The 26,417-nt window shown below is 42.6% G+C and overlaps 1 long non-coding RNA gene across 1 annotated transcript; it reads right to left on the bottom strand.

Annotated features, from left to right (window-relative positions):
* Positions 1–10: 10 nt before the first annotated feature.
* On the bottom strand, positions 11–15,752 carry LOC107128345 (uncharacterized). Its single transcript, XR_006694738.2, has 4 exons — positions 15,460–15,752; positions 8,703–8,857; positions 4,929–5,021; positions 11–292 (listed from the first exon to the last, which is right to left on the bottom strand). It is a non-coding gene; the product is annotated as an uncharacterized lncRNA (long non-coding RNA).
* Between the last annotated feature and the right edge of the window lie 10,665 nt (positions 15,753–26,417).

Here is a 26,417-nt window from a genome sequence, read left to right as displayed (position 1 = left end):
AAAGTCCATTTGATATTAATACTTTTTATTACACCTTACTCAAGATACAAGTTAGTGACTAATGATACACAAAGGTCAAGATAATTGCTTAGAAATTAACGTAAAAGGCTATGTTTGCTTTCATGTTTCTTTTACAATATTTCAAGAACTTTTTTTTTTTTAACTTTACCTGCTATTTGTGTTTCCCTATTCATACTGGTTTAGCCTAGAGAGTATCACCGTGGGTGCTAACGACTGGGCAGATTTGGTCAACAAAGCATTAATGGCAAAAACCACTGAGGGAAGGGGTGACCTGGAACAGACAAAAATAGCATGGGTCTATATCACATACGAATTACGTGTGTGATATATATATATAGAGATAGATAGATAGATAGATATAGATATATAGATATATATATAATCTCCATATATACAATTTGAATCTTTGAATCAAGAATCTCTTTGTGTATGAAGTCTTCATTGATCCTAAGTAGACAATAATAAAAAGAGTATAGTATTATAAAATATTAACCTTTTAGTTATAAAGGATTATAAAACTAGAAAAACCTAACTCTTTTTGTAAATTTTTTTTTACTTTAAGTTCTGGGATACATGTGCTGAACATACAGGTTTGTTACATAGGTATAAATGTGCCATGGTGGGAAAAACTTAACTCTTTTTCTTTTTTTAGAGACAGGGTCTAGCCATGTTGCCCAGGTTGGTCTTGAACTCTTGGCCTCAAGCCATCCTCCCAACTTCGCCTCCCAAAAGTACTGGGATTATAGTCATGAGTCACTGTGCCCGGCCAGAACGTAAGTTTTTTTTTTTTTTTTTTTTTTTTTAGACAGGGTCTTACTCTGTCTCCCAGGCTGGAGTGCTGTAGCACAATCTCAGCTTGCTGCAGCCTTGAACTCCTGAGCCCAAGCGATCCTCCCACCTCAGCCTTAGCTGGGACTGAGGGCACGCGCCACCACACCCGGATAATTTTTGTATTTTGCGGGGGGGATGGGGTCTCTCCGTGTTTCCCAGGCTGGTCTCGATCTCCTGGACTCAAACGATCCTCCCACCCTGGCCTCCCAAAGTGTTGGGATTATAGGTGTGAGACACCATACCTAGCAGAACCTAACTCTTAGATGAAGAAACTAAGATCCAAAGAGAAGACACAGCTAATCTCTTACAGGCCTATTAAGTGAGCGCTATTTGTGCCCTGTACTCTGTTATGGGCTCTTATTATTTCATCTAAATCCCACGACAATCCCATGAGTGAGATATTACCAGCTCTGTTTTAGAGACGGGAAAGCAGATTAACTCATCCACAGTCACACAGCTAGTACATGGTAAAACTGGGATTCATGCCTAAGTTTTTCTGACCAAGTTTTATTATGCACTACTTTAATGTATTCCTGATAATAATCCTCCATATAATTTTTTTTTTTTTTTTTTTTTTGAGACAAAGTCTGGTTCTGTCGCCCAGACTGGAGTGCAGTGGCGCGATCTCGGCTCACTGCAACCTCCGCCTCCCAGGTTCACACCATTCTCCTGCCTCAGCCTCTCAAATAGCTGCGACCCTATAGTCCGCCACCACGCCCGGCTAATTTTTTGTATTTTTAGTAGAAACGGGGTTTCACCGTGTTCGCCAGGATGGTCTCGATCTCCTGACCTTGTGATCCGCCTGCCTCGGCCTCCCAAAGTGCTGGGATTACAGGCGTGAGCCACTGCGCTTGGCCTCTCCATATACATTTTTAAATAATCAGGTCATATAAAACAAATCAAGTGCATTGACTGCATAAACTGAAATCTTGTCACATTTCAACTAATGATGGAAACCTTGCAACTCAGGAGGAGAAAAAAGAAGACAATGGGAAGGAGAGAAAAGAAGAAAGAGAGGGGAAAAAATAAAAGACAAGGTCTGAGAATTAGAGGAAGTTTAGTTTAATGGTAAGAGCTTGGGTTTGATTATCTGTTCTTTAGTCTGCTGGTTACATTAACCAGAACATTGGGAATATTAATTTCTGCAAGGTCTTAGTATCATGAAAATGGGATAACTTTGATTGTCTGACAGTATAATTGCTGTCTATCTCCCCAACTAGACTATAAGGACCACGAGGGCAGAGGCTAAGTCCGGTTTTGCTCACTAGTTTTTGTCTTCTCTGACATGATGAGTGAGACAGTTGGCTCAAGCAAAAAAAATAATTTTTAAAAGAAGAGACAGTAACCATTCCATTTTAACTTAACTATACTCATTCATAAATCTTTTCTCTGGGTTTTTCATTGAGCATAGGTCCACTAATGAAAGTGCTGGGTCATCTTTCTTGTATAAACAGTATCCATATTACAGGATAGACAGTTTCTACTTGTCAGTTATAAAGAGAACCTAAAGTCACTTATGAAGCAAACTGAGTACCAAAATATCTTTAGACTTCTATGACTTTCCCCAAAAAAGTTTAGATTCCACTGCACCAGACGTGATAGTAATTGTCTACAACTCAATTTTTTTTCTTTCTTTCTTTCTTTCTTTCTTTCTTTCTTTCTTTCTTTCTTTCTTTCTTTCTTTCTTTCTTTCTTTCTTTCTTTCCTCCTTCTTCTTCTTCTTTTTTTTTTTTTTTTGTATGTTTTCTAGGCTGGTCTCAAACTTCTGGCCTTGAGCAGTGCTCCTGCCTCAGCCTCCCAAAGTGCTGGAATTACAGGCATGAGCCACCATGCTTGGCCCTACAACTCAATGTTGAGTCTTTCTAAAGCATTCAACTTAATTTTCATAAAAGTAACTTTCATTTCACATATATATTTCCTAAGTTTATAAAATATAAGCACAATTAAATTTTGCAATTACAGTAACAAGTACATCTGACATTAATAGATTTGAATTTAAAAACACTACCCTTGGTAATGATACACTGAATCATGGGAGTAGAAAAGTACAGGTGTCCTCAAGAGTAGCCATTTGGTCACAAACCTACTGCACACATGTGAATAAGTACGTTTTAGAGCAATGGTCTCCAACCATTTTGGCACCAGGGACCGGTTTCATGGAAGACAATTTTTCCACGGACCGGGGGGTTGGTCTTGAGATGATTCAAGTGCATTACATTTATTATGCACTTTATTTCTAATATTATTACAGACCGGTACTGGTCTGTGGCCTAGGGGTTGGAGATCCCTGTTTTAGAGAGAAGGAAGAGCATCAGATAACTTGGAGAGTTCATTACAAGACCTACTGTATTGAATACTCAGCATTTACCACATCGCCTAACACAAAGGAAGAAATCAATAAATATTTGTCAAGTCAATAATATCTACCACTCAAGGCTGCTGCAAGACCTGAATGAGCAAACAGCCATACAAGCTCATTTGGACACTGGCATTTGGTAAATGTTAATGCCTTTCCCTTTCTCACTGTTCAAGACATTTTATTTATTTGTAACCTATCTAATTCAAAAGAATTTGAAAGGTGAAAAATGTTTACTAAAGTTGTTGCTTGTTTATGTATTCATTCAAAAGAAGGAGTTCTGAGCTAGTCCGTTTTCCAGGTACAAAAGAGACAAAAGTGAAGACAGGGCCCTGGACTACACCCTGCCTATCACCCAAATAAGAACTTAGCAACAAAATCCTGCAACAGGAAAGGAATTATATGAAGAGAAGTCCGGGTAGCTGACAAATCTTTCCTCAATTTAATTTGCATTAAAAATAAAAGAGGGGGCTGGGCGCAGTGGTTGACATCCATAATCCCGGCACTTTTGGGAGGCCAAGCAGGAGGATCGATTGAGACCAGGAGTTCAAGACCAGACTCGGCAACATAGCGAGATCCTCATCTCTACAACACATATATATTTAAAAATTAACTGGGCGTGGTAGTATGCACCTATATAGTCCTAGCTACTTGGGAGACTGAGGCTGGAGGATCCCCTGAGCCCAGGAGTTTGAGGCTGAAATGAGCTATGATCACACCACCACACTTCAGCCTGAGCAACAGAGCAAGACCCTGTCTCGAAAACAAAAACAAACAAAGAGACTTTGCAGTATAAATGTTTTGACAGAACTAATAAAGAATGTGCCTCTGTCTGGCCGGGCGTGGTAGCTCACGTCTGTAATCCCAGCACTTTAGGAGGCTGAGGTGGGTGGATCATCAGGTCGGGAGTTTGGGACGAGCCTGCCCAATATCATGAAACCCCATCTCTACTAAAATTACAAAAAAATTAGCCAGGCGTGGTGGTGCGTGCCTGTAATTCCAGCTATTCAGGAGGCTGAGGCAGGAGAATCGCCTGAACCTGAGAGGCAGAGGTGGCAGTGAGCCGAGATTACACCACTGTACTCCAGCCTGGGCGACAGAGCGAGACTCCATGTAAAAAAAAAAAAAAAAAAAAAAAAAAAAAAAAAAAAAATGTGCCTCTGTCTTAAAATAATACATTCCTCTCTAATATGCAAAATAGGACACGTATGAGAAAATATTTGCCAATCAAGTACATTTTATAGCTGATCTAAAGTGCTTACAATCATACCAAAGAATAGAACCTCTCATCATTGGCATAGGCTTTTTCAAGTAAGAAAGGATAAGATGGACTTTGATTTTTAATTTTAATTCTTGCAATGTCACAGAGTAAAGGTCATTTTGCCCAATCATCCCATGTAATAAGGCATATTGCCATATGTAGAACATACAGCTAACTGAGATTCCACTTTGGTTTCTGAGATTTAACCGTGTTGTAATATTGGCTATGTGAACCTGAGAAATGAAAAACTGTGATGTCCTTTTGGAAATGGGGAAAAGTTGCCCAGGGCAAACAAGCACGAATATCTGATTATATTCTGCCCCCTGGTTCCTAGCGATGCCTCTTATGATTGTCTTTCAGATATATGATTTGTAGTGGCAATATAATTGAGGTATGGAGACTGATAGGTCCTGCCTACATGTGATATTTTGTAGCTAACATTTGAATAAATATACTTACTGCTGATTAAACTTCATTACTGAAGTTTAATCTGCATCAACCATGTCAACTAGTGGCAGGGTAAACAAGGAAACCGAAGCTTGCACAATAACCCTAGAAAAAATGTTAAAACACATATGAGAATTTTACAACTAGGAGGCACAGCTTTTGTTAAAAAGAATAAAATGAAAGTTGACATTTGATTTGCAAGAAGATAAGAAGAAATGATATACTATAAAAGTAAAGCTATATTAGACATACACTTCTATCCTCCCAAATATTATATATCTGTGAATATATAATTCTCTTTTAAAAATGTAATAACTGCTTTCACTTGGGAATTTTAAAAATGATTTTTATGCTTCTTCCTCATTCCAAATGACTAAACTCATTTAATCTGCTTAAATTATTAATAGATTCTAAAGGACAGGACATACCGGGGAAATTAATCACACAGACATCTTTCTCTTGATATCAGAAACAGGATACATTACGAACTGAGAAAGGGCATATAGCATTTTAATGATAGAAGAATAAAAATGAGGGGGATGGTTTAAGTGAAAAAAGCAAACAAAAATTTTCATTCTAAAAATTATTATAAAATATCATTTTACATACTATACAGCCAGGGCCACCCTTACAGACTTACAGAATAGTTATCTATGTAGGGTTCTAATGTCTTGAAGTTTCACAGGGATTCAGTCATTTGAGTCAATTAAAACAGTCTCCACTACCAGTTTGTTCAAAATGCAAATACGCCTTCATGAAAATTTTCTCAAGTTGTTCCAGCAGGGACCTGAATAGAATTTATAATTCATTCAACCAAAATGAGTGGCTCACGCCTGTAATCCTACACTGGGAGGCTGAGGCGGGTGGATCACTTGAGGTCAGGAGTTCAAGACCAGACTGGCCAACATGGTGAAACCCTGTCTCTACTAAAAATACAAAAATTAGCCAGGCATGGTGGCTGGCGCCTGTAGTCCCAGCTACTCGGGAGGCTGAGGCAAAAACAAAAAACAAAACAAAAACAAAAACAAAAACCTTTTCTTTTTTTTTCTTTTTTGAGACAGAAACTCACTCTGTTGCCCAGGCTGGAGTGCAGTAGCATGATTTCAGCTCACTGCAGCATCCACCTCTTGGGCTAAGGTGATCCTGCCACCTCAGCTTCCTGAATATCTGAGACTACAGGCGTGCACCACCACACCTGGCTACATTTTTATTTTGTGTAGAGACAGGGTTTTGCCATGTTGCCCAGGCTGGTCTTGAACCCCTGGGTTCAAGGGATCCTCCCACCTCAGCCTCTCAAAGTGCTAGGAGTATAGGCATGAGCCATTGTGCCTGGCCCAAAACACATTTTCTTTTTTTTTTTTTTTTTTGAGACGGAGTCTTGCTCTGTCGCCCAGGCTGGAGTGCAGTGGCGGGATCTCGGCTCACTGCAAGCTCCGCCTCCCAGGTTCACGCCATTCTCCTGCCTCAGCCTCCCGAGTAGCTCGGACTACAGGCGCCCACAACCGCGCCCGGCTAATTTTTTGTATTTTTAGCAGAGACGGGGTTTCACCGTGGTCTCGATCTCCTGACCTTGTGATCCGCCCGCCTCGGCCTCCCAAAGTGCTGGGATTACAGGCGTGAGCCACCGCGCCCGGCCCCAAAACACATTTTCTAAGGACCAACTATTTGCAGGAACCGCAGTAGGTAATGGGCCACAGTGATAAGAGACTAGACCCTATTCACCATAAACTCAATCCAGTGGGGACCATAGATAGTCGCAGGTAGAGGGAAAAGCACCGCAGCAGAAGTAAGCATAGGGCACTGGAGTCATATAGGAGGGCCACCTAATCCAGATGAGGAAATCAGGGAAGGCTTCCCAGAAAAGCACACACCTGAGTTGTGGCCTAAGACACATGAGGACAGAGCCAAGCAAGAAATGGGGAACAACCCCGTCTCTACTAAAAAAATACAAAAAAGTAGCCGGGCGAGGTGGCGGGCACCTGTAGTCCCAGCTACTCGGGAGGCTGAGGCAGGAGAATGGCGTGAACCCGGGAGGCGGAGTTTGCAGTGAGCTGAGATCCGGCCACTGCACTCCAGCCTGGGCGACAGAGTGAGACTCCGTCTCAAAAAATATATATATATAAAAAAATAAAAAAAAAAAGAAATGGGGAACAGTTTTCCAGGCACAGGGAACAGCATCTTCTAGACACAGAGGTGTCTGAACCAGGAACTGCAAAGTATTTCTGTGTGGCAGAGAGTACAGTGTAAGCTGAGGAATAACAAGAAATGAAGACGAAGGCTGGGCACAGTGGCTCACACCTGTAATCCCAGCACTTTGGGATGCCACGGTGAGCAGATCGCTTGAGCTCAGGAGTTCAACACCAGCCTGGGCAACATGGCAAAAACCCATCTCCACAAAAAATAAAAATTAAGCTGGGCATGGTAGTGCACACCTGTATTCCCAGCTACTTAGGAGGCTGATCACCTGAGCCTGGGAGGTGGAGGCTGTAGTGGGCCATGATCGTGCCACTGTACTCTAGCCTAGGCAACAGAGCAAGACCCTGTCTCAGAAAAAAAAAAAAAAAAAAAGAAATGAAGATGAAAAGATAAAGAGGGACTATATAACCAGACATCATATGTCATCGTTTCGAAATACCCTGAAAGCAGTAAGAAGCCACTTAAGATTATTAAGCAAAGGTACTTGGGAGGCTGAGGCAGGAGAATGGCATGAACCTAGGAGGCGGAGCTTGCAGTGAGCTGAGATCGTGCCACTGCACTCCAGCCTGGGTGACAGAGTGAGATTCCGTCTCAAAAAAGAAAAAGAAAACAAACAAACAAAAAAGATTATTAAGCAGAGGAAGAGCATGTTATTCTAGAAGCAATATGAGAGAGGGAGTTGAAGAGACTGGAGACTATAAACTAGGGGTTCATACGGGAAGACTGTATTCCATGTAAGAAATGAGCTATAGGAATGTCAGTGGAACTGAGAAGAGATGGATTCAGGGCACATTAGGGAGATAAAACTGCTGACAATTAACAGTGTGTTGGACCTAGGTGTCAAAGAAGAGAGAAAAGGCAAAGACAACGTCTCAGTCCCTGACTTGAGAAACCAGATAGATGGCAGAGCCATTTCCGGAGACGGCAAATAATGGCAAAAGAGCAGATTTGGCAGCAAGACTCTTGATTTGGACCTGTGGAATTTGAGATGCCTATGATGGAGGCAAAGTGGGTGCTTGTGGGAGGGGGAGAAGTTGCAGAACTAGGAGGAAGAGTTGAAGGAGGAACAGAAGGTCAGCCTCTTTTATACATGGCAGCAGTATTTACTAAATGCTGTATTTTTTTGAGACAGGGTCTCACTCTGTCACCTAGGCTGGATGGAGTGCAGTGGTGCAGTCATAGCTCACTATGACTTGAATTCGTGGGCTCAAATATGATCCTCCTGCCTCAGCCACTGGAGTAGCTGGGACTACAGCCATGTGCCACCAAAAAATTTTAAAATTTTTTGTAGAGATGGAGTCTTACTCTGTTGCCCAGGCTAGTCTCAAACTCTTGACCTTAAGAAATCCTCCCACCTTAGCCTTCCAAGTAAATTTTTTAATAGGTTAAAAAAAGTAAGTTTACTACAAAATTTAATGTATAAAATTCCTTCAAAAAACAAGCCGTTAACATTCAATTTGTCAGAAAGGTACAATGACCTTGCCTAGAAATGAATATTAAACTCAGTCCAGATCAAAAATATTTCACTGCTTGAAAGGGCAAACGGTAAAATTTAGTGTAATTTTGAGACTGGAACCAGCATTTACTTACATGATAATAGTGAGATAAAGAGCCAAACAGTAATAGTATTGCTTTCCCAGGAGTAACATGACAGTGGAGGCTGTTCCTTGTAGATAGAAAGAAATTAAGATGATCTTATAGTAACCAAACTTTTTCAGCCAGGACTGACTGATAAGTACAAGGCACTGAAACGGAAACAGAATGGCATTGTGTTAAGATGGAACTCCATGCATTATTAAGCTTACTCACTCTTGCTGATGACAAAATAAACGTTCTTATTGCAAAATAAATTGCTGGCGGTGACCCATGCCTATAATCCCAGTAGTTTGGGAGGCCAAGGTAGGAGGATTGCTTTAGCCCAGGAGTTCATGACCAGCCTGGGCATCATGGTGAAACTCTCTCTCTACAAATAATACAAAAATTAGCTGAGTGTGGTGAAGTACAGCTGTAGTCCCAGCTACTAGGGAGGCTGAGGTGGGAGGATTGCTTCAGTCCAGGAGGTTGAGGCTATAATGAGCTATGATCATACCCACTGCACCCCAACTTGAGTGACAGAGCAAGACCCTGTCTCAAAATATACATAATAAATAAATTTGCTTCTGAATTATAGTATCAATTGAAACACACAACTAAAACTATCTTGCTTAGAAATGCCATTATTATCGATATATATCAAAAATTGATTATGAATAATAACTTTTCTTTTTTGAGACAGTCTCAAATCTGTCATCCAGGCTGAAGTGCAGTGGCATGATCTTGGCTTAGTGCAACCTTTGTCTCCCAGGTTCAAGCAATTCTCATGCCTCAGCATCCTGAATAGCTGGGATTACAGGCAAACACCACTGTGCCTGGCTAACTTCTGTATTTTTAGCGTTTCACCATGTTGGCCAGGCTGTTCTCAAACTCCTAGGTTCAAGTGATCTGCCTGCCTGGGCCTCCCAAAATGTTAGGATTACAGGTGTGAGCCACCACATCTTGCCTGAAATGTACTTTTTACCCCAAAATCAAGCATCAGAGGAAAACAAGAGTTAGCATTCTGGGTTACTGTGTCCTGCCTAACTTTATATATTTTTATCATTATAACACATTCATTTTAAGAGCTCAGACGTAGATTTTTTGCATTTCTTGCTATTAATGAAAAAGTTCATTGTTCTAGACTGAAAAGTTTATGCTAAATATACATATGTACATTAACAAAGATCAGAAGATACTCTTTGTTTTCAATAAAAAAGCACACATTGTTTATCCCTGAAAAGTTTTCACTAACCAAATGTATGTGCATTATAATTAGAAGAGAATTTTGAATAATGTAAGTAGAATACAGATGTTCTTTAGTAAACATAAGGGTTTTTTTCCCCTGACTGATTTTTTGACTTACTTTTCTACTTGTAAAGAACAAGAATTCATTTTCTGGACACTAAAAAACAATGGATCAGTGACTGATGTGGTCCAAGGCATTTCTTAGAGTTCTGTAAGAGGAAGTATGTAAAACACCCCAACAAGTCCAATTATATTCTTAAATATTATTATAATATTATAAAGTAACACATTCCCACATATTGAAATGCAGCTGCTGTTTCTCCATCTCTAGTACATAAACATACAAAATACAAGAAGTTAATAATGTAAGAAATATGTGGTAGAGTGGAATGTGCAAGATTTTTTTAAAGACAAGGTCTTACTACATTGCCCAGCCTGGTCTCAAATTCCTGGGCTCAAGCGGTCATCCCAAGTAGTTGACTACAGGCATGCACCACCATGTCTGGCTGGCCGGGCGCAGTGGCTCAAGCCTGTAATCCCAGCACTTTGGGAGGCCGAGGCGGGCGGATCACGAGGTCAGGAGATCGAGACCATCCTGGCTAACACGGTGAAACCCCATCTCTACGAAAAATACAAGAAAATTAGCCGGGCGAGGTGGCGTGCCCCTGTAGTCCCAGCTACTCAGGAGGCTGAGGCAGGAGAATGGCGTGAACCCGGCGGGGCGGAGCTTGCAGTGAGCTGAGATCGCGCCACTGCACTCCAGCCTGGGGCACAGAGCAAGACTCCGTCTCAAAAAAAAAAAAAAAGAAAGAAAGAAAGAAAGAAAGATTTTGAAATCAGATGTCCCTAGATTTAAATTCCAGCTTTGCCACTTTTACCAGCTATTTCTTCATAGAGAAGTTACCTTACCTAAGAGGCATTTCCCCCACCAAGACAAACTTTCTCTCTCGCTCGCTCGCTCGCTCTCACTCTCCCTCTTCTCCGTTTCTCTTCTCTTACCTAGCACCATACTCAACATATAAAGTACTTAATAATTGGTAGCTGTTTTTCTTGTGTCCAATATATAAAAAGATATAAGCCAATGATGAGTAGTATTACAAAAATCATGAAAGAAAAGAGAAAGACTGTCTTTTTTTTTTTTTTTTAAACTAAAATAAAGGCTTCTACAAATGAAAGATTTTGGCTCTCCATTCAACAGTGTGTTCCAACATAAGTGTTGGCAAACCTATGCCGACATCAAAACAGAGGGATAAAGGCAGTGCCGTGCTCACAGTGAAAGTCTGGTATCTGCTGCGTTGAGATGGCTGTGCATAATAAGAGCTAACATTTCTAGAGGGTTTATTGTGCCAGGAACCGTTTTAAGTACTTTGGATGTTTTAATTCATTTAACCTTCATAATACTTTCCTTAGGTAGGCACTATGTTTTTTTGTTGTTGTTGTTTGTTTGTTTGTTTTTGAGACAGGGTCTTGCTCTCTCATCCAGGCTGGAGTGCAGTGGCACAGTCATAGTTCCCTGCAGCTTTGACCTCCTGGGCTCAAGTGATTCTCCCACCTCAGCCTCCCAAGTAGCTGGGACTCCAGATGTGTACCACGATGCCTGGCTAATTTTTAAATTTTTTGTAGAGACAGCATCTCACTAAGTTGCCCAGGGTGGTCTTAAACTCCTAGGATCAAGCGACCCTCCCACCTTAGCTTCCCAAAGTACTGGGAGCCATTGTGCCCAGTCCCGTAGGTACTATTTTGATCCTCATTTTACAGATGAGGAAACTGAGGCACAGAGAAGTAGAGTAACTTGCCCAGGATTGCAGAGCTAGTAAGTGGAGAGCCAGGCTCCTCCTGGGCAGAGTACAGATCCATGCTTTTAAACCAGTTACTCCTCTGCCTCTCTGGGGAGTGTAATGTGGAAGAGTGACAGACCTATACCAACAGTTATTAGGGAGACAGAACATTTGTTCATCCTTTTCTCCTTTATTTATTCAACTCCTCAAAAACAAAGCCAGCCTGAGACTGGGTGCAATGGCTCATGCCTATAATCCCAGCACTTTGGAAGGCCAAGGCAGGCGAGTCACTTGAGGTCAGGAGTTGGGAGACGAGCCTGGCCAACATGGTAAAACCTCATTTCTACTAAAACTGCAAAAATTAGCCAGGCATGGTGGCACATGCCTGTAATCCCAGCTACTTGGGAGGCTGAGGCAGGAGAATTGCTTGAATCTGGGAGGCAGAGATTGCAGTGAGCTGAGACCACGCCTCTGCACTCCAGCCTGAGTGACAGAGTGAGAGTGTCTCAAAAAAAAAGAAAGAAGAAAGAAAGAAAAGCAGGGGAGGGAGGGAGGGAAGGAGGAAGGAAGGAAGGAGAGAGAAAAAGAAAATGAAAACATAGTGCTCACCTTCATTATTTTACCCAATAAAGTGTTAAAGAGACTTAGCCAAATAAATAACAATAAAAACAGATTCCAATGAGCCGTCATTTTTTTTTTTTTTTTTTTGAGGCAGAGTCTCGCTCTGTCACCCAGGCTGGAGTGCAGTGGCACCATCTCGGCTCACTGCAACTTCCACCTCTCAGGTTCAAGCGGTTCTCTGCCTCAGCCTCCTGAGTAGCTGGGATTACTGGCACCTGCCACCATGCGCGGCTAATTTTTTGTATTTTCAGTAGAGACGGGGGTTTCACCATCTTGGCCAGGCTGGTCTTGAACTCCTGACCTCATGATCCACCCACCTCAGCCTCCCAAAGTGCTGGGATTACAGGCAGGAGCCACTGCACCCGCCAAGCTGTCATTTTTTACCACAATAATTTACACGTGTTAATTCTCTAGAAATTAAGAATAAATTTAAAGCAACTTTGGATTTTCTTTTATTTTTTGTAGAGACAGGGTTTCGCCATGTTGCCCAGGCTAGTCTTGAACTCCTGGGCTTAAGCAATCTGCCTGCCTCGTCCTCCCACAGAGCCAGGATTACAGACGTGAGCCACCACGCCCAGGCTTACATAAGAATTTAACAATTTTTTTTCAACCTGGTGAAGAGGAGAAACTATAGGCAAGTACTATACATGATTTAAAGTAAGAAAGTATATATAGCCTAGAATCTGGTAGCAAATAATAAGCAGAGACAGGAAATCAAACAGCTTCCCATTCTTGGTGGTTAAACAGAGGAGCAAACAGCCTGACAAACTTCAAATTGCTTTGAAAGGAGAGCATCATTTTATCATGCACACACAGTACCTGGACTATATTGACAAGCCAGACATGAAATTCCATTTGGTATGCTCTGCTAAATAAATGATGTAAGCACAGTACATTTTAGAGACAGAATCTTAAAGTATACAGCTCTAAAGGTACCACCTCCCTTTTCTCATCTATAAGAATAAGAATCTCTTCCTCCAAGATTGTTATGAGGATCACATCATGTAATATACACAATGCACTTGGCAAAATAGCAGACAGGCAAATTCTATTCTATATACTTTACTTAAGAAATTGTGGTGGGCCGAACACTGTGGCTCATGCTTGCAATCCCAACACTTTGGGAAGAAAGGACTGCTTGACCCCAGGAGTTCAAGACCAACGTGGGGAACATGGCTGGTCTTGATAAACACTGTCTCTACAAAAGATAAAAAAACTTAGCTGGGCATGGTGGTGCATGCCTGTGGTTCCAGCTACTCAGGAGACTGAGGTAGGAGGAAAGCTTGAGCCCAGGGGATCAAGGCTGCAGTGAGCCATGACTGTGCCACTGCACTCCAGCCTGGGTGACAGAGCATGACACTGTCTCTAAAAAAATAAAGAAATAAAAATAAATAAATTGTGGCAACACTTAAAACATTTTAGAACTATTTCTATCCCAAATGGCTTAATGATTTTTGAAAGCTGGTAAACAGTAAAAACTAGTCTATCTAGAATAACCTGTTACCTGAAGAGTATTGCTAAGATGTTTTGCTTATCATTTGTGAAAACAGGAAAAACCTATATCACAGGCGAGGTAAAGCCATATTTTTAGAGGACATATTTAGGTTAAAGGGAACAACATATCAGCTCTCCAAATGGTATAATAAGCAGCAGACCAGTATATTTTTTGAAGAGGACATGACCTCTACAATAATGGTCATGACCATGGAATTTTAATAGTGCTCTGAAATTCCAGGACTCAGGCTTTTAGCCAAGTGTTTTGAAACTTGACCAACTAACTCTTCTTCCACGTGATAGTCACAGAAATCTTAAACACCCAAATAAAGCAAAACGACATGCTCACGGGAAGCTGTTTTCTTCCATAGTTCTGCTGAGGCTTAAAAGAGAAAGCTGAGAGGAACAAAATTCCACAGCAAAAATGTTTAAAATATCACATTGTTCAGTTCTCACTGGGGTCTCTTTCCTTTTCCCCTGTTGTCTTTTTTTTTTTTTTTTTTTTTTTTTTTTGAGACGGAGTCTTGCTCTGTCACCCAGGCTGGAGTATGGTGCGATCTCAGCTCACTGCAACCTCCGCCTCCTGGGTTCAAGTAATTCTCCTGCCTCAGCCTCCTGAGTAGCTGGGATCCGCCACCAAGCCCTGCTAGTTGTTGTATTTGTAGTAGAGACAGGGTTTCACCGTGTTGGCCAGGCTGGTCTCAAACTCCTGACCTCTAGTGATCCACCCGGCTCAGCCTCCCAAAGTGCCGGGATTATAGGCATGGGCCACTGTGCTCGATCTTGTCTCTTTTTTCCATTATGTTTCTACTGAATCTTGTATGCTATCTGGAGCTCTGAATCTTTGGGTCTTTTAATAACTGTGTGTCGGATGGGTGCGGTGGCTAACGCCTGTAATCCCAGCACTTTGGGAGGCCGAGGCAGGCTGATCACAAGGTCAGAAGCTCGAGACCAGCCTGAACAACATGTTGAAACCCCATCTCTACCAAAAATACAAAAATTAGCCAGGTGTGGTGGCGCGCACCTATAATTCCAGCTACTCAGGAGGCTGAGGCAGGACTGAGAGGGCGAGTGTTGCAGTGAGCTGAGATCACACCACTGCATTCCATCTTGGGTGACAGAACGAGACTCCATCTCAAACAAACAAACAAAAAACTGTGTGTCACTTTTAAAAACTACTGATGAAATCAGGTTTCTACTATCACCCAGCTAAGAGTTAAATCTCTAATCCCTGCAGGAAAAATTATCACAAATTATAAATCATAGAGAACATAATTATAACAATTATAATAATCATAAAGATCATAAAGAACATAAAGAACTATTACAGGCCGGGCGCGGTGGCTCAAGCCTGTAATCCCAGCACTTTGGGAGGCCGAGACGGGCGGATCACGAGGTCAGGAGATCGAGACCATCCTGACTAACACGGTGAAACCCCATCTCTACTAAAAAATACAAAAAACTAGCCGGGCGTGGTGGCGGGCGCCTGTAGTCCTAGCTACTCGGGAGGCTGAGGCAGGAGAATGGCGTCAACCCAGGAGGCGGAGCTTGCAGTGAGCTGAATTCCGGCCACTGCACTCCAGCCTGAACGGCAGAGCGAGACTCCGTCTCAAAAAAAAAGAACTATTACATACCTGTGGGCAAATAAAGCCTGCCCCCTACATAATGCTCCTTATGGAAGAAGATAGTACATCTCTGAGAATGAGAATATCTGCAAAGATCATCATGAAGTTGCTGAAGAAGGTTAAAGACTCGAAAGAAATTCATGATCAGAAAAAGGTAAAAGTATTTCTGGGATAAGATCTGTCTCACGGATAAAATGATAGGAGTCCAGGTGAGATCCTGTTCAGATTCCAAGAGGAGGTTCTCTTTGGGGTTTCTTTTAGGTTCAAAACACCTCACATGATACATCCCAGCGTAAAGGCTGGCAGTAGCAAGGAAAGCAATGACAATGGCAACAGCCTGGAAATGGGGCAAAATTTCCATGTTATTAGAGATCGGGCGACAGAAGAGGATACCGGTAGAGCCTAGAAGTGATGCCACTTGGTTAATTTTAATAAGCTGAAACCAACTTTCATGTCTAGTGAAAATCTCTGCAAACAGTTTACACTGGGCTTGTTGGACACAGGTGAGCGTGCTATCAAAAGCACCTAACGATACCACCAGGTGAAGTCCACTAAGCCAGTCACCTTCTTAATAGTATTTCCAAGGAAACCACAGGAGCAGGAAGGCTACTGCATAGAAAGGGACACAGTACAAGACAGAAATATGACAACTTGAACAGCATTCGGCCTTAGAGTTGTTGGGAAAATATCCAGTCAGGTCATTAAGAACATTCCATATCATTAAAATTATCTAGGAAGAAAACAAACACACAGGATTATTTCAGTGTAGTAGAATAAACTACTGCACTCAGTATAGGACAAAAATGACCCCTGATTTTTTTTTTTTTTTTTTTTTTTTTACTTATGTGAAATAACCAAAGGTGATCAGTAGAAAAGCTATTGTTTTCAGAACCAGCTAAAAAATTTAATAACAGCAAATACTACTCAAAAGCCAATGTGCATTCACTTTGTTTTTTTTTGTTTTTGTTTTTTTTAGACAGTCTCGTTCTGTCGCCAAACTGGAGTGCAGCGGCACAATCTTGGCCAACTGCAACCTCTGCCTCCCAGGTCCAAGTGATTTTCCTGCCTCAGCCTCCCAAGTAGCCGGGATTACAGGCATGCACCACCATGCCCAGATAATTTTTGTATTTTTAGTAGAGATGAGGTCTCACCATGTTGGCCAGGATGATCTCGATCTCTTGGCCTCGTGATCTGCCCACTTCAGCCTCCCAAAGTGCTGGGATTACAGGCGTGAGCCACTGCGCCCAGCTTGCATTCACTTTGTATTCAGGCATTGTATAAGTGTTTACATTCATTATTTTATCAAATCCTTAAAAACCCTAGCCAAGCACAGTGGCTTATGTCTGTAATCCCAGCACTTTGGGAGGCCAAGCCAGGAGAATTGCTTGAGCCCAGGGATTCAAGACCAGGCTGGGCAACATTGCGAGACCCTATCTCCACAAAAAAAAAAAAAAGAAGAAAGAAAAAAATTCTCTTTTTTTGAGACAGAGTCTTGCTCTGTTGCCCAGGCTGGAGTGCAGTGGTGCAATCTCGGCTCACTGTAGCCTCTGCCTCCCAGGTTCCATTATTCTCCTGCCTCAGCCTAGTGGGTAGCTGGGATTACAAGCACATGCCACCACGCCTGGCTAATTTTCGTATTTTTAGTAGAGATGGGGTTTCGCCATGTTGGCCAGGCTGGTCTCGAACTCCTGACCTCAGGTGATCCATCCGCTTCAGCCTCCCAAAGTGCTGGGATTATAGGCATGAGTCACCATGCCCGGCCAAAAAATTATTTTTTATTTAATTAGCCTGGCATGGTGGCATGCACCTGTAGTCCCAGTTACTTGGAGACTGAGGTAAGAGGACTGCTTGAGCCTAGAAGGTCAAGGTGCAGTGAACCGTGATCATACCACTGCACTGCAGTCTGGGTGACAGAGAAAGACTCCCATTACAAACAAACACACAAACAAAAAACAATCCTTTGAGGCAAGTACTATTATTACTCTGACTTTACAAATGAGAAAACTGAGAGCCAGAGAAGTTAAGCAACTTGCCTAGCTAATAAACAACAGAGCCAGGGTCTAACCCAAGGTAGATGACCCCACAGCATGTGCTTTCAATCTTGTGCTAGACTGCCTTCCAACAACAGCACACAGGGCCATGCCTCTGCAAAGATTGATGGCCTGTTTACACCAAGGCATAGTTTTACATAATTTCATTAGGAAAGGTTAAAATATCAATGTTTGGCATTTCGAATTAAATCTAATTAGTATGTTATTACTGGTAATAAATGAGTAACATTACAAAATATAAGGGTTTTAAAACCATGAACTCTTCTAGCCTGACCACCTAATTGGTAATGACTTACAATACAATTTGTGAATACTGCGGGCCTTTTCAAAACAGAATATTTTAGGACTGGGCATGGTGGCTCATGCTTGTAATCCCAACACTTTGGGAGGCTGAGGCAGGAGGATTGCTTGAGCCCAGGAGTTCGAGACCAACCTGGACAACATAGTGAGACCCCTATTTCTACAAAAAAAAAAAAAAAAAAAAAAGCCAGGTGTGGTGGCTCACACCTGTCATCCTACTCAGGAAGCTGAGCCAGGAGGATTGCTTGATCCTAGGGAGGTCAAAGCTGCAGTGAGCTATGATTGCATCACTGCATACCAGCCTGGGCAACAGAGCAGTCTCAGGAAAAAAAAAAAGAGAGGGACGGAGACTGGATATCTTAGTAATAATACCGATTTTTCCACATAAATTAATTTTCCAGACAACCTAAGCTTACTCTTTAAATTCTAATACCTTTACATTTTAAATAACAATCTTTTAAAAATCTCTCTTTCCAGCTGGGCGAGGTGGCTCACACCTGTAATTCCAGCACTTTGGGAGGCCGAAGTGGGTAGATCACCTGAAGTCAGGGGTTTGAGACCAGCCTGGCCAACATGGCAAAACTCTGTCTCTACTGAAAATACAACAATTCACCGGGAGTGGTGGTGTGGGCCTGTAATCCCAGCTATTCAGGAGGCCGAGGCAGGAGAATCACTCGAACTGGGGAGGTGGAGGTTGCGGTGAGCCGAGATCGTGCACTGCACTCCAGCCTGGGTGACAGAGCAAAACTCTGTCTCAAAAACTAAAATAAAAAATAAAAATCTCTCTTTCCCTCAAAGGAAGGAGATCTGTCCTATGTGAAAGGACAGTAAAGATTCCATCTCACCTGGGTTTGAGAAAAGGCCACTTCTGAAATCGTGTACAGATGTAGAAAAAGTTTCACATGGTAGAAATCAAAGACAGAATTCAGCATTTCAGTCCCTAATGTCATCATAGAGTATGCCCAAGCAATGGGTTTGATATTTAAAAGTGCCATTTTCCATGCAGAGGAACTCTTCTTCCCTTTGTTAAAAAAAAAAAAGGTTAAAATTCACTGTTTGCACACAGTAGTGGATGGGGGCCAAAACATTGCTGGCCAGTACTTAATTTTAGTTAAATAAGAGTCCAAACCTATGAGCTGTATGTCCCCAGATTTAACACCTGACTTCCTTATCTATTCACTCAATATTTTTTGAGATGCTCGCCAGGAAACCTAGTTTGCATAGAGTGTGACTCCACTTATATTTTTATCTATCTCTTCAAACTTATAAAGTGGGATTTCAGCCTGGCCAACAGGGCAAAACCTCATCTCCACAAAAATACACAAAGTAGCTGGGCATGGTGGCACACACCTGTAGTCCCAGCTACTCAGGAGGCTGAGGCAGGAGAATTGCTTGAACGCCGGAAGCAGAGGTTGCAGTGAACTGAGATGGCACCACTACAATCCAGCCTGGGCGACAGAGCAAGACTTCACCTCAAAAAAATATATAAAATAAAGTGGGATTCATCCAAGAGCTTGGACATGATTAACTAGTGTCAAGGAGATATGTTTATGCCATTATTATCCTCCCTACTTGGTAGGGTGCAACAGAAACAGAACAACAAGGTGACAGCCTTTTGCTCAAGTCAAAAAGAAAGTAAGCCCCTCATCTTAGTATAAAGTTGTTCATTCAGTAGTACAGACTTGCATTTGAAGACTTATTCTTGATATTCTGTAGCTTTGACCACAAGGACGTAACTACAATGGATATAGAAATAACACACTCTGATCCTTGATGAGATCCTTGTACGGGCCTCTCTTAAATCTAGCCTATCGTCTTACCCTTTGATTTTTATAAGTGGAAAACAGGAAAAGGCTAACCCAGCAAGAGAAAGGCATAGATTCATCTTCCTTTCAATCTTGACTATAGTTTAAAGAGAATACCATGATCTTTCTGTTCTATTCCTGGCTTACTTGAATATTTGGCCAGGTCTCTGCATCTTACTGAGTCAGAAAACAGAAACAAATTCTGATAAGTCAAAGGATGTTACTTGCTTGAGTAATCCTTGGGCTTCTGTTTTAACTTTGTAGATCCAGGAACAGAATTAAGCAGGCAGTTCGGTCTACATTGCCAAATTTCTTAGGGAAAAAGAGGGCAAGTCAGAAGGAAGAAGTGGGCATTTGGCTCAAATGACCAAATTATTTACGGTCTCTACACTTCACTTTGCACCAAGTAGACTCAAGAATGATTATAACTCCGCTGGGTGTGGTGGTGCAGACCTGTAGTCCTAGCTATTCAGGAGGCTGAGGTGGGTGGATTGGTTGAGCCTAGGAGTTTGAGGCTGCAATGAGCTATGATCTTGCCACTGCACTTTAGCCTGGGCAACAGAACAATACCCTGTCTCAAATTAAAAAAAAAAAAAAAAAGACTAATTCTATGAGTGGCAGGGTCCTAGAATTATCAAAAATGGGTTATCAAACCCATATGCATACCAAGCATTGTCTACAGAATAAAGAATGTTTTGTCCACATGTGTACTTGTATTCTTAAAATGTTTGTAGCTTCTGCTGTAATGATTAAAAGTACAAATCTGATTGTTTTCATCATGATGCAGTTCCCAAACACTTCAAAACTACTATTGTGTGGAGACCAGCCAACATTTTTGACTTTAAAAGTAATTCTCAGATTTCAAAATGCTGGGAACTACCAGTGAAAACTTCACTTTAAGTTCATCCCTGAGAATGAAGACTGAGGCTAGAGGTTGCTTGGTTACTAAAAGAGTCAAAAATAAGGGAGACAGTAGAACCAAAAGCCAAGACACAAATTTAGCCTACCAAAACCTAGGGACTCTTGTTTTTCTTAGTTTTATTTCAGGTATGCTAAAACAAGAAGCATGCTGCACCTTTCTAATCTGATCTATCATTATGTCGCATGGCAGGTATTTGTAAACTTACAATTCTGCAAAAGGCCATAAGCTTTCTGAGAGTTGAATTCAATTTTTTTTTCAAAGATTTAAGTTAAGTACCCAGCCTGTCTGAAACATAAGAATATAAGGTTTTAATCGCACTGTGAAAAACTCTACAGTCTGAACTTCTTGGCCGGGCACGGTGGCTCATGCTTGTAATCCCAGCACTTTGGGAGGCCGAGGTGGGCAGATCACTTGAGGTCAAGAGTTTGAGACCAGCCTGGCCAACACAGTGGAATCCCGTCTCTACTAAAAATACAAAACTTAGCCAGGTGTGGTGGCAGGTGCCTGTAATCCCAGCTACGTGGGAGGCTGAGGCAGGAGAATGTTTGAACCTGAGAGGTGGAGGTTGCAATGAGCCAAGATCGTGCCACTGCACTCTAGCCTGGGCAACAGAGAAACTGTTTCAAAAACAAAACAAAAACAACAAAACAACAAAACAAACAAAAAAGTCTACAGTCTGAACTTTTCTTTGTTTTTACACATTGTGTGAAGTAAAAATCTTTCTTATTTCCTTCTGCAAAAGGAGCCATTAATATTTTGCTTTAGATTACTGTCATCATAGTAAATGCTTATTTCTGTAAGTATCAAACTGAAAATCACCACTTACAATTTTTTTAAAGCCCCCATTGCTACCTAAAAACTCTTCTTACATGACTTTACTATAGTAATAAAACACAAGAAAAGAGCATTTTATCTTTACAACCAAAGACAAAGGATTTCTGAATCTGATCTTATTTATCACAAAATATTTCATATAGAAAACTTAAAAAGTTGGCCAGGCATGGTGACTCAGGCCTGTAATCCCAGCATTTTGGGAGGCTGAGACAGGCAGATTGTTTGAGCCCAGGAGTTCAAGACCAACCTGGGCAACATGGCGAAAACCTGTCTCAACAGAGAATACAAAAATTAGCCAGGTGTGGTAGCACATGCCTGTAGTCCCAGCTACTAGGGAGGCTGAGGTAGGAGGATCACCTGAGCCCTGGAAGGTTGAAGCTTCAGTGAGCTGTGATAGCGCCACTGTACTCCAGCCTGGGTGACAGAGTGAGATCTTGTCTCAAAAACAAACAAACAAACAAACAAAAAGACTTAAATAGTAGCAAAATGGTGCAATGGTTAGTTAGGCTGGGCAAGTTCATTAAATAACAGTGAATTATTATGAACACCATAAATTCTCCTTTTGGAATCAACTTGGGTAGTTATTTACTAACCTATCAAACCAAATAATATTAATGTTGCTGAAGAGGTTACTTATGATTGCTTCTAAACTATGACTAAGGAGACTCTAAAAGAACAATGAAAACTCCTCCAAATTTAGCACTGAAAATTGACACCAGTTTTTCAATGCAATTTTCGTTCAAGATTTTCCAGGGGAAAAGAAGTTTTCTTAAATAGTGTCCTTAAAAAGAACCCAATAACATACCAAAAGACATAAAGTTTGTGGGGTTTTTTGCTTTTTTAAACTATCGATAACTTTATTTATTTACTTATTTATTTTTTTCGAGAGGAAGTCTCACTCTGTTGCCCAGGCTGCAGTGTAGTGGCATGATATCAGCTCACTGCAACCTCTGCCTCCCAGGTTTAAGTGATACTCCTGCCTCGGCCCCCCGAGTAGCTGGGATTCCAGGCGTGAGCCACCATGTCCAGCTAATTTTTGTATTTTTACTAGAGATGGGGTTTCATCATGTTGGCCAGGCTGGTCTCAAACTCCTGACCTCGTGATCTGCCCACCTAGGCCTCTCAAAGTGCTGAGATGACAGGTGTGAGCCACCTCGCCTGGCCCTCAATAACTTTAATTCTCCGTATCTTTCTTTTCTTTTCATTTTTAAAGGAGAATTGTTCACTGGGCGCAGTGACTCACGCCTGTAATCCCAGCACTTTGGAAGGCTGAGGCAGGCGGATCACTTGAGGCCAGGAATTTCAGACCAGCCTGGCCAACATGGCTAAACCCTGACTCTACTAAAAACACAAAAATTAGCTGAATGTGGTGGCACATGCCTGTAATTCCAGCTACTCAGGAGGCTGAGGCACGAGAATCACTTGAACCCAGGAGGTGGAGGTGACAGTGAGCAGAGATGGTGCCACTGCACTCCAGCCTGGGCCACATGGTGAGACTCTGAAAAAGAAAAAAAATGGAGAATTGTTAAAGAACATTTCAATATGCATTTGAAGTTAAAATGAGCTTGTTTTCCATGGAGTAAACAGCCAGAACTTTCAACCTTGCAGCTGAGTGATAAGAATCAAGCAGGGGGCCGGGACACGGTGGCTCACGCCTGTAATCCCAGCACTTTGGGAGGCCAAGGTAGGTGGATCGCGTGAGGTCAGGGGTTCAAATCCAGCCTGGCCAACGTGGTAAAACCCTGTCTCTACTAAAAATACAAAAATCAGCCAGGTGTGGTGGTGGGCGCCTGTAATCCCAGCTACTTGGGAGGCTGAGGCAGGAGAACTGCTTGAATCCGGGAGGCAGAGGTTGCAGCGAGCCAAGATCACGCGATTGCACTCCAGCCTGGGAGACAAGCGTGAGACTTTAAAATAATAATAATGATAATAATAATCATGCAGGGGCATGATTCTAGCCCTAGCCCCGTTAGCTTCCACAAATCACATTGGCAATTCCTAAACCCAACTTGCTCTCTTTCCAAAGGACTCTATCTGTAGTGATTAAGATAGTTTGTTTTAAGTGATCTTATTTGAACTCTGAATATCTCGATCTGAATATGGACAACTAGGGCAGTAGAAGAGGCTTTACAGGGGACCTCACTTTCTTTTTTCTTTTTCTTTCTTTTCTTTTTTTTTTTTTTTTTTGTTTGAGACAGAGTCTCACTCTATTGCCCAGGCTGGAGTATAGTGTCACGGGCTCTGATCACTGCAACCTCTGCCTCTGAGGTTCCAGGGATTCTTGTGCCTTGGCCTTCCTTGTAGCTGGGATTACAGGCTTGCACCACCACTCCTGGCTAATTTTTGTATTTTTAGTAGAGACTGGCCACCTTATTGGCCAGGCTAGTCTTAAACTCCCAACCTCAGGTGATTCGCCCGCCTTGGCTTCCCAAAGAGCTGGGATTACAGGCAGGAGCCACTGCACCCAGCCTTTTTTTTTTTTTTTTTTTTTTTTTTGAGACAGGGTCTTGCTCTGCTGTCACCTATCATAGCTCATCATAACTTCGAACTCCTGGGCGCAAGCAATTCTCCCACCTCAGCCTCCCAAGTAGCTGGGACTACAGGTGCGCCAGTAACATTTTGCCTTTTTGAAGAAAGGGATTTGTGAGTTTACCATTCCTCTTTTATTATTATTATTACTCCCTAACAGTGTTTTTCCTTCTACATTTTTTGCTTGGCATCCTACTGTAAGAAAGAGCTTTCTTTTCTCTCCCATTTATTTAAATCAGTATGGACTCACGGATTCTTTCTTCTTTTATTCAATGGGTTATAATCCATTCCTATGATTATTTATTGTGGTGCTCATAATTGGTCCTCAAGGGTACTTGCACTTTTACAGTATAGGTCACAAGCACACAGTCTTACATTTAAAATGAGCACAAAATACTTGCTTTCGGGGTCTCTCTTTGATTCAGATAGCTCTGTGAGCAAGGCAAACAATCATCTTTCCTGTAAACTCTTTGCCAAAAGGCTTCTCTGCTGGTACTGAGTATGGCGAGAACTCTAGGTTTTCTCACTCTAGGTCCCTTGTGCTTTCCACTCTATTCAGCAGTCTCCTTTAAGGACTGAAGGGTAAAACTTCAGGCAACAACTCCACAGTGGGAGGTCTCGTCCTTGGCAAGATTTCTCCAGAGTGGCCTACAGCCTATGCTATAAGGTAACCCTGGAGTCAACTGCTGTTTGATACAGCATCAGCATGAGGTTAGGGTACGCTGATTTGAGCAAAGATGGGAGGTAGAGAGACACCCTGAATTTTATTACCCACAACAATTATTTAGGATGAGTTTTTCCCCTCTTCAAATTACCCAAGTCCTTTTTGTTTTATACAGAAAGACAAAAGTAGCTTGAGTCTATAATTCCTTCCCTACAATTTCCCTTATTTTTAACGTGCAAGTGCTTAAAAAGCAAGATCACAGAAGGGTTTATAACAAAAAGCCAAAGTCCCCAGCCTCAACTCACACCTCCTCTTAGGAAAACTTTTTTTTTTTTTTTTTTTTTCCAGACGGAGTTTCGCTCCTTTTGCCCAGGCTGGAGTGCAACGGTGCGATCTTGGCTCACTGCAACCTCCGCCTCCCGGGTTTCAAGCAATTCTCCTGCCTCAGCCTTCCAAGTAGTTGGGATTACAGGCATGCGCCACCATGCCTGGCTAATTTTGTATTTTTAGTAGAGATGGGGGTTTCTCCAAGTTGGTCAGGCTGGTCTCGAACTCCCGACCTCAGGTGATCCGCCCGCCTCGGTCTTCCAAAATGCTAAATTACAGGCGTGAGCCACCGCGTCCGGCCTCGGAAAACTCTTAACTGCTTCCCATTTTTAGTTCTGGCAGCTCTCTCCATATTTGTGGAAACGATTTATTGGATTATCAATGTAAGGTATTATCTGTCGACTCACTGCTAAAATAGATCAGGATTTAACTAACACTCCTCTCCACCTCTTCCCTCTTTCCGAATTTCTAACAGTTTATTACCTTATGTTCTAGAGATAATCTTTCAATTATATACTTAAACCTCGATTTTTTTGTTTCGTTGCTCAAAGTTAGCTAGATATTGGCCCTGCTGTCTTCCATCAGCTGCAATTTTACCTTTACGTCAAGGTTGAGAACATTGACCTTCTGGTCTGTCATCCTGCTTAAGAGTTTCCGTGCTTTGTCTGTAAGATGGTGCTAAAAGCTTTACTCATGAGCAGTATTTGCTGGGTTATGTCGGTGGAGGACAGCGTGCTCTGCCTTGCTGGCTACTAAGTGCTGGGGCTGCAGCCTGACCCCTCCAGGTGCAATGCCACGTCCCCAGATGCTTAACTTGTGGTCTAGAGGTACCTTTTAAAAATCGTTGCAACCCTGCTTACAATTTTCCCCCTCCAAGTGGACAGCTTCGGGCATCCCTCACTGCCCCAGATTCTCAACGGGGTCTGGCGCCCACCGTTTTAGGGAGCGTAATTCCCAGAGCTCAGATGTCAACGAGACAAGAGCTACCGCTCAGTGGGCGTTTTCTCAGCCCTAAACTCCCGATCGACTCCGAGTCTCCTTGCCGGACCCGGAGCAAATCTCAGAGTCAACATGCGAGAAGCGGCAGCCGGGCGGCGGACCTCCGGCTTCCGGCACCCTCGCGCTTCCCGCCGGCACGAAGGACGCCTCTCGACAACCACCCGCCTCTCAGAGGCCGAAGTCCTAGGCCCTCCGGCCTGCGCTGCCTGTCCACGGACGCGCTGGCCTCGGGACACCCACCAAAGCGGCAGGACTCGCCTCCGCCAGCTCCACAGCCCGGAACCTAGTACGCGCTCCTAGGAGCCGCACAGCGCAGATCAGGGGGCGGGCTTTCGGCCGCACCCCTTCACTGTTTCCCCGCCTTCTTTGTTTATTCGGGGCCCGTCATTGGCTGCTTGGCCTCGAAACCGGGCGAGCCGCGGGTCTTTGGAGAGACGCGATTGGACGAAGTCCCTGTCGCTCGGCCAGCGGCCCGCTCGCGATTGGTTGAGAAGCCGCCGGGGGTTTGAATCGCATCCCCGGCCGGGGAGGGTTCT

The sequence above is a fragment of the Macaca fascicularis genome, chromosome 20, assembly GCF_037993035.2.
Source record: "Macaca fascicularis isolate 582-1 chromosome 20, T2T-MFA8v1.1".
Classification (NCBI taxonomy): Eukaryota; Metazoa; Chordata; class Mammalia; order Primates; family Cercopithecidae; genus Macaca; species Macaca fascicularis.
Note: the sequence above shows the minus strand (reverse complement) of the source record. Positions and strands in the feature narration are given on the sequence as shown.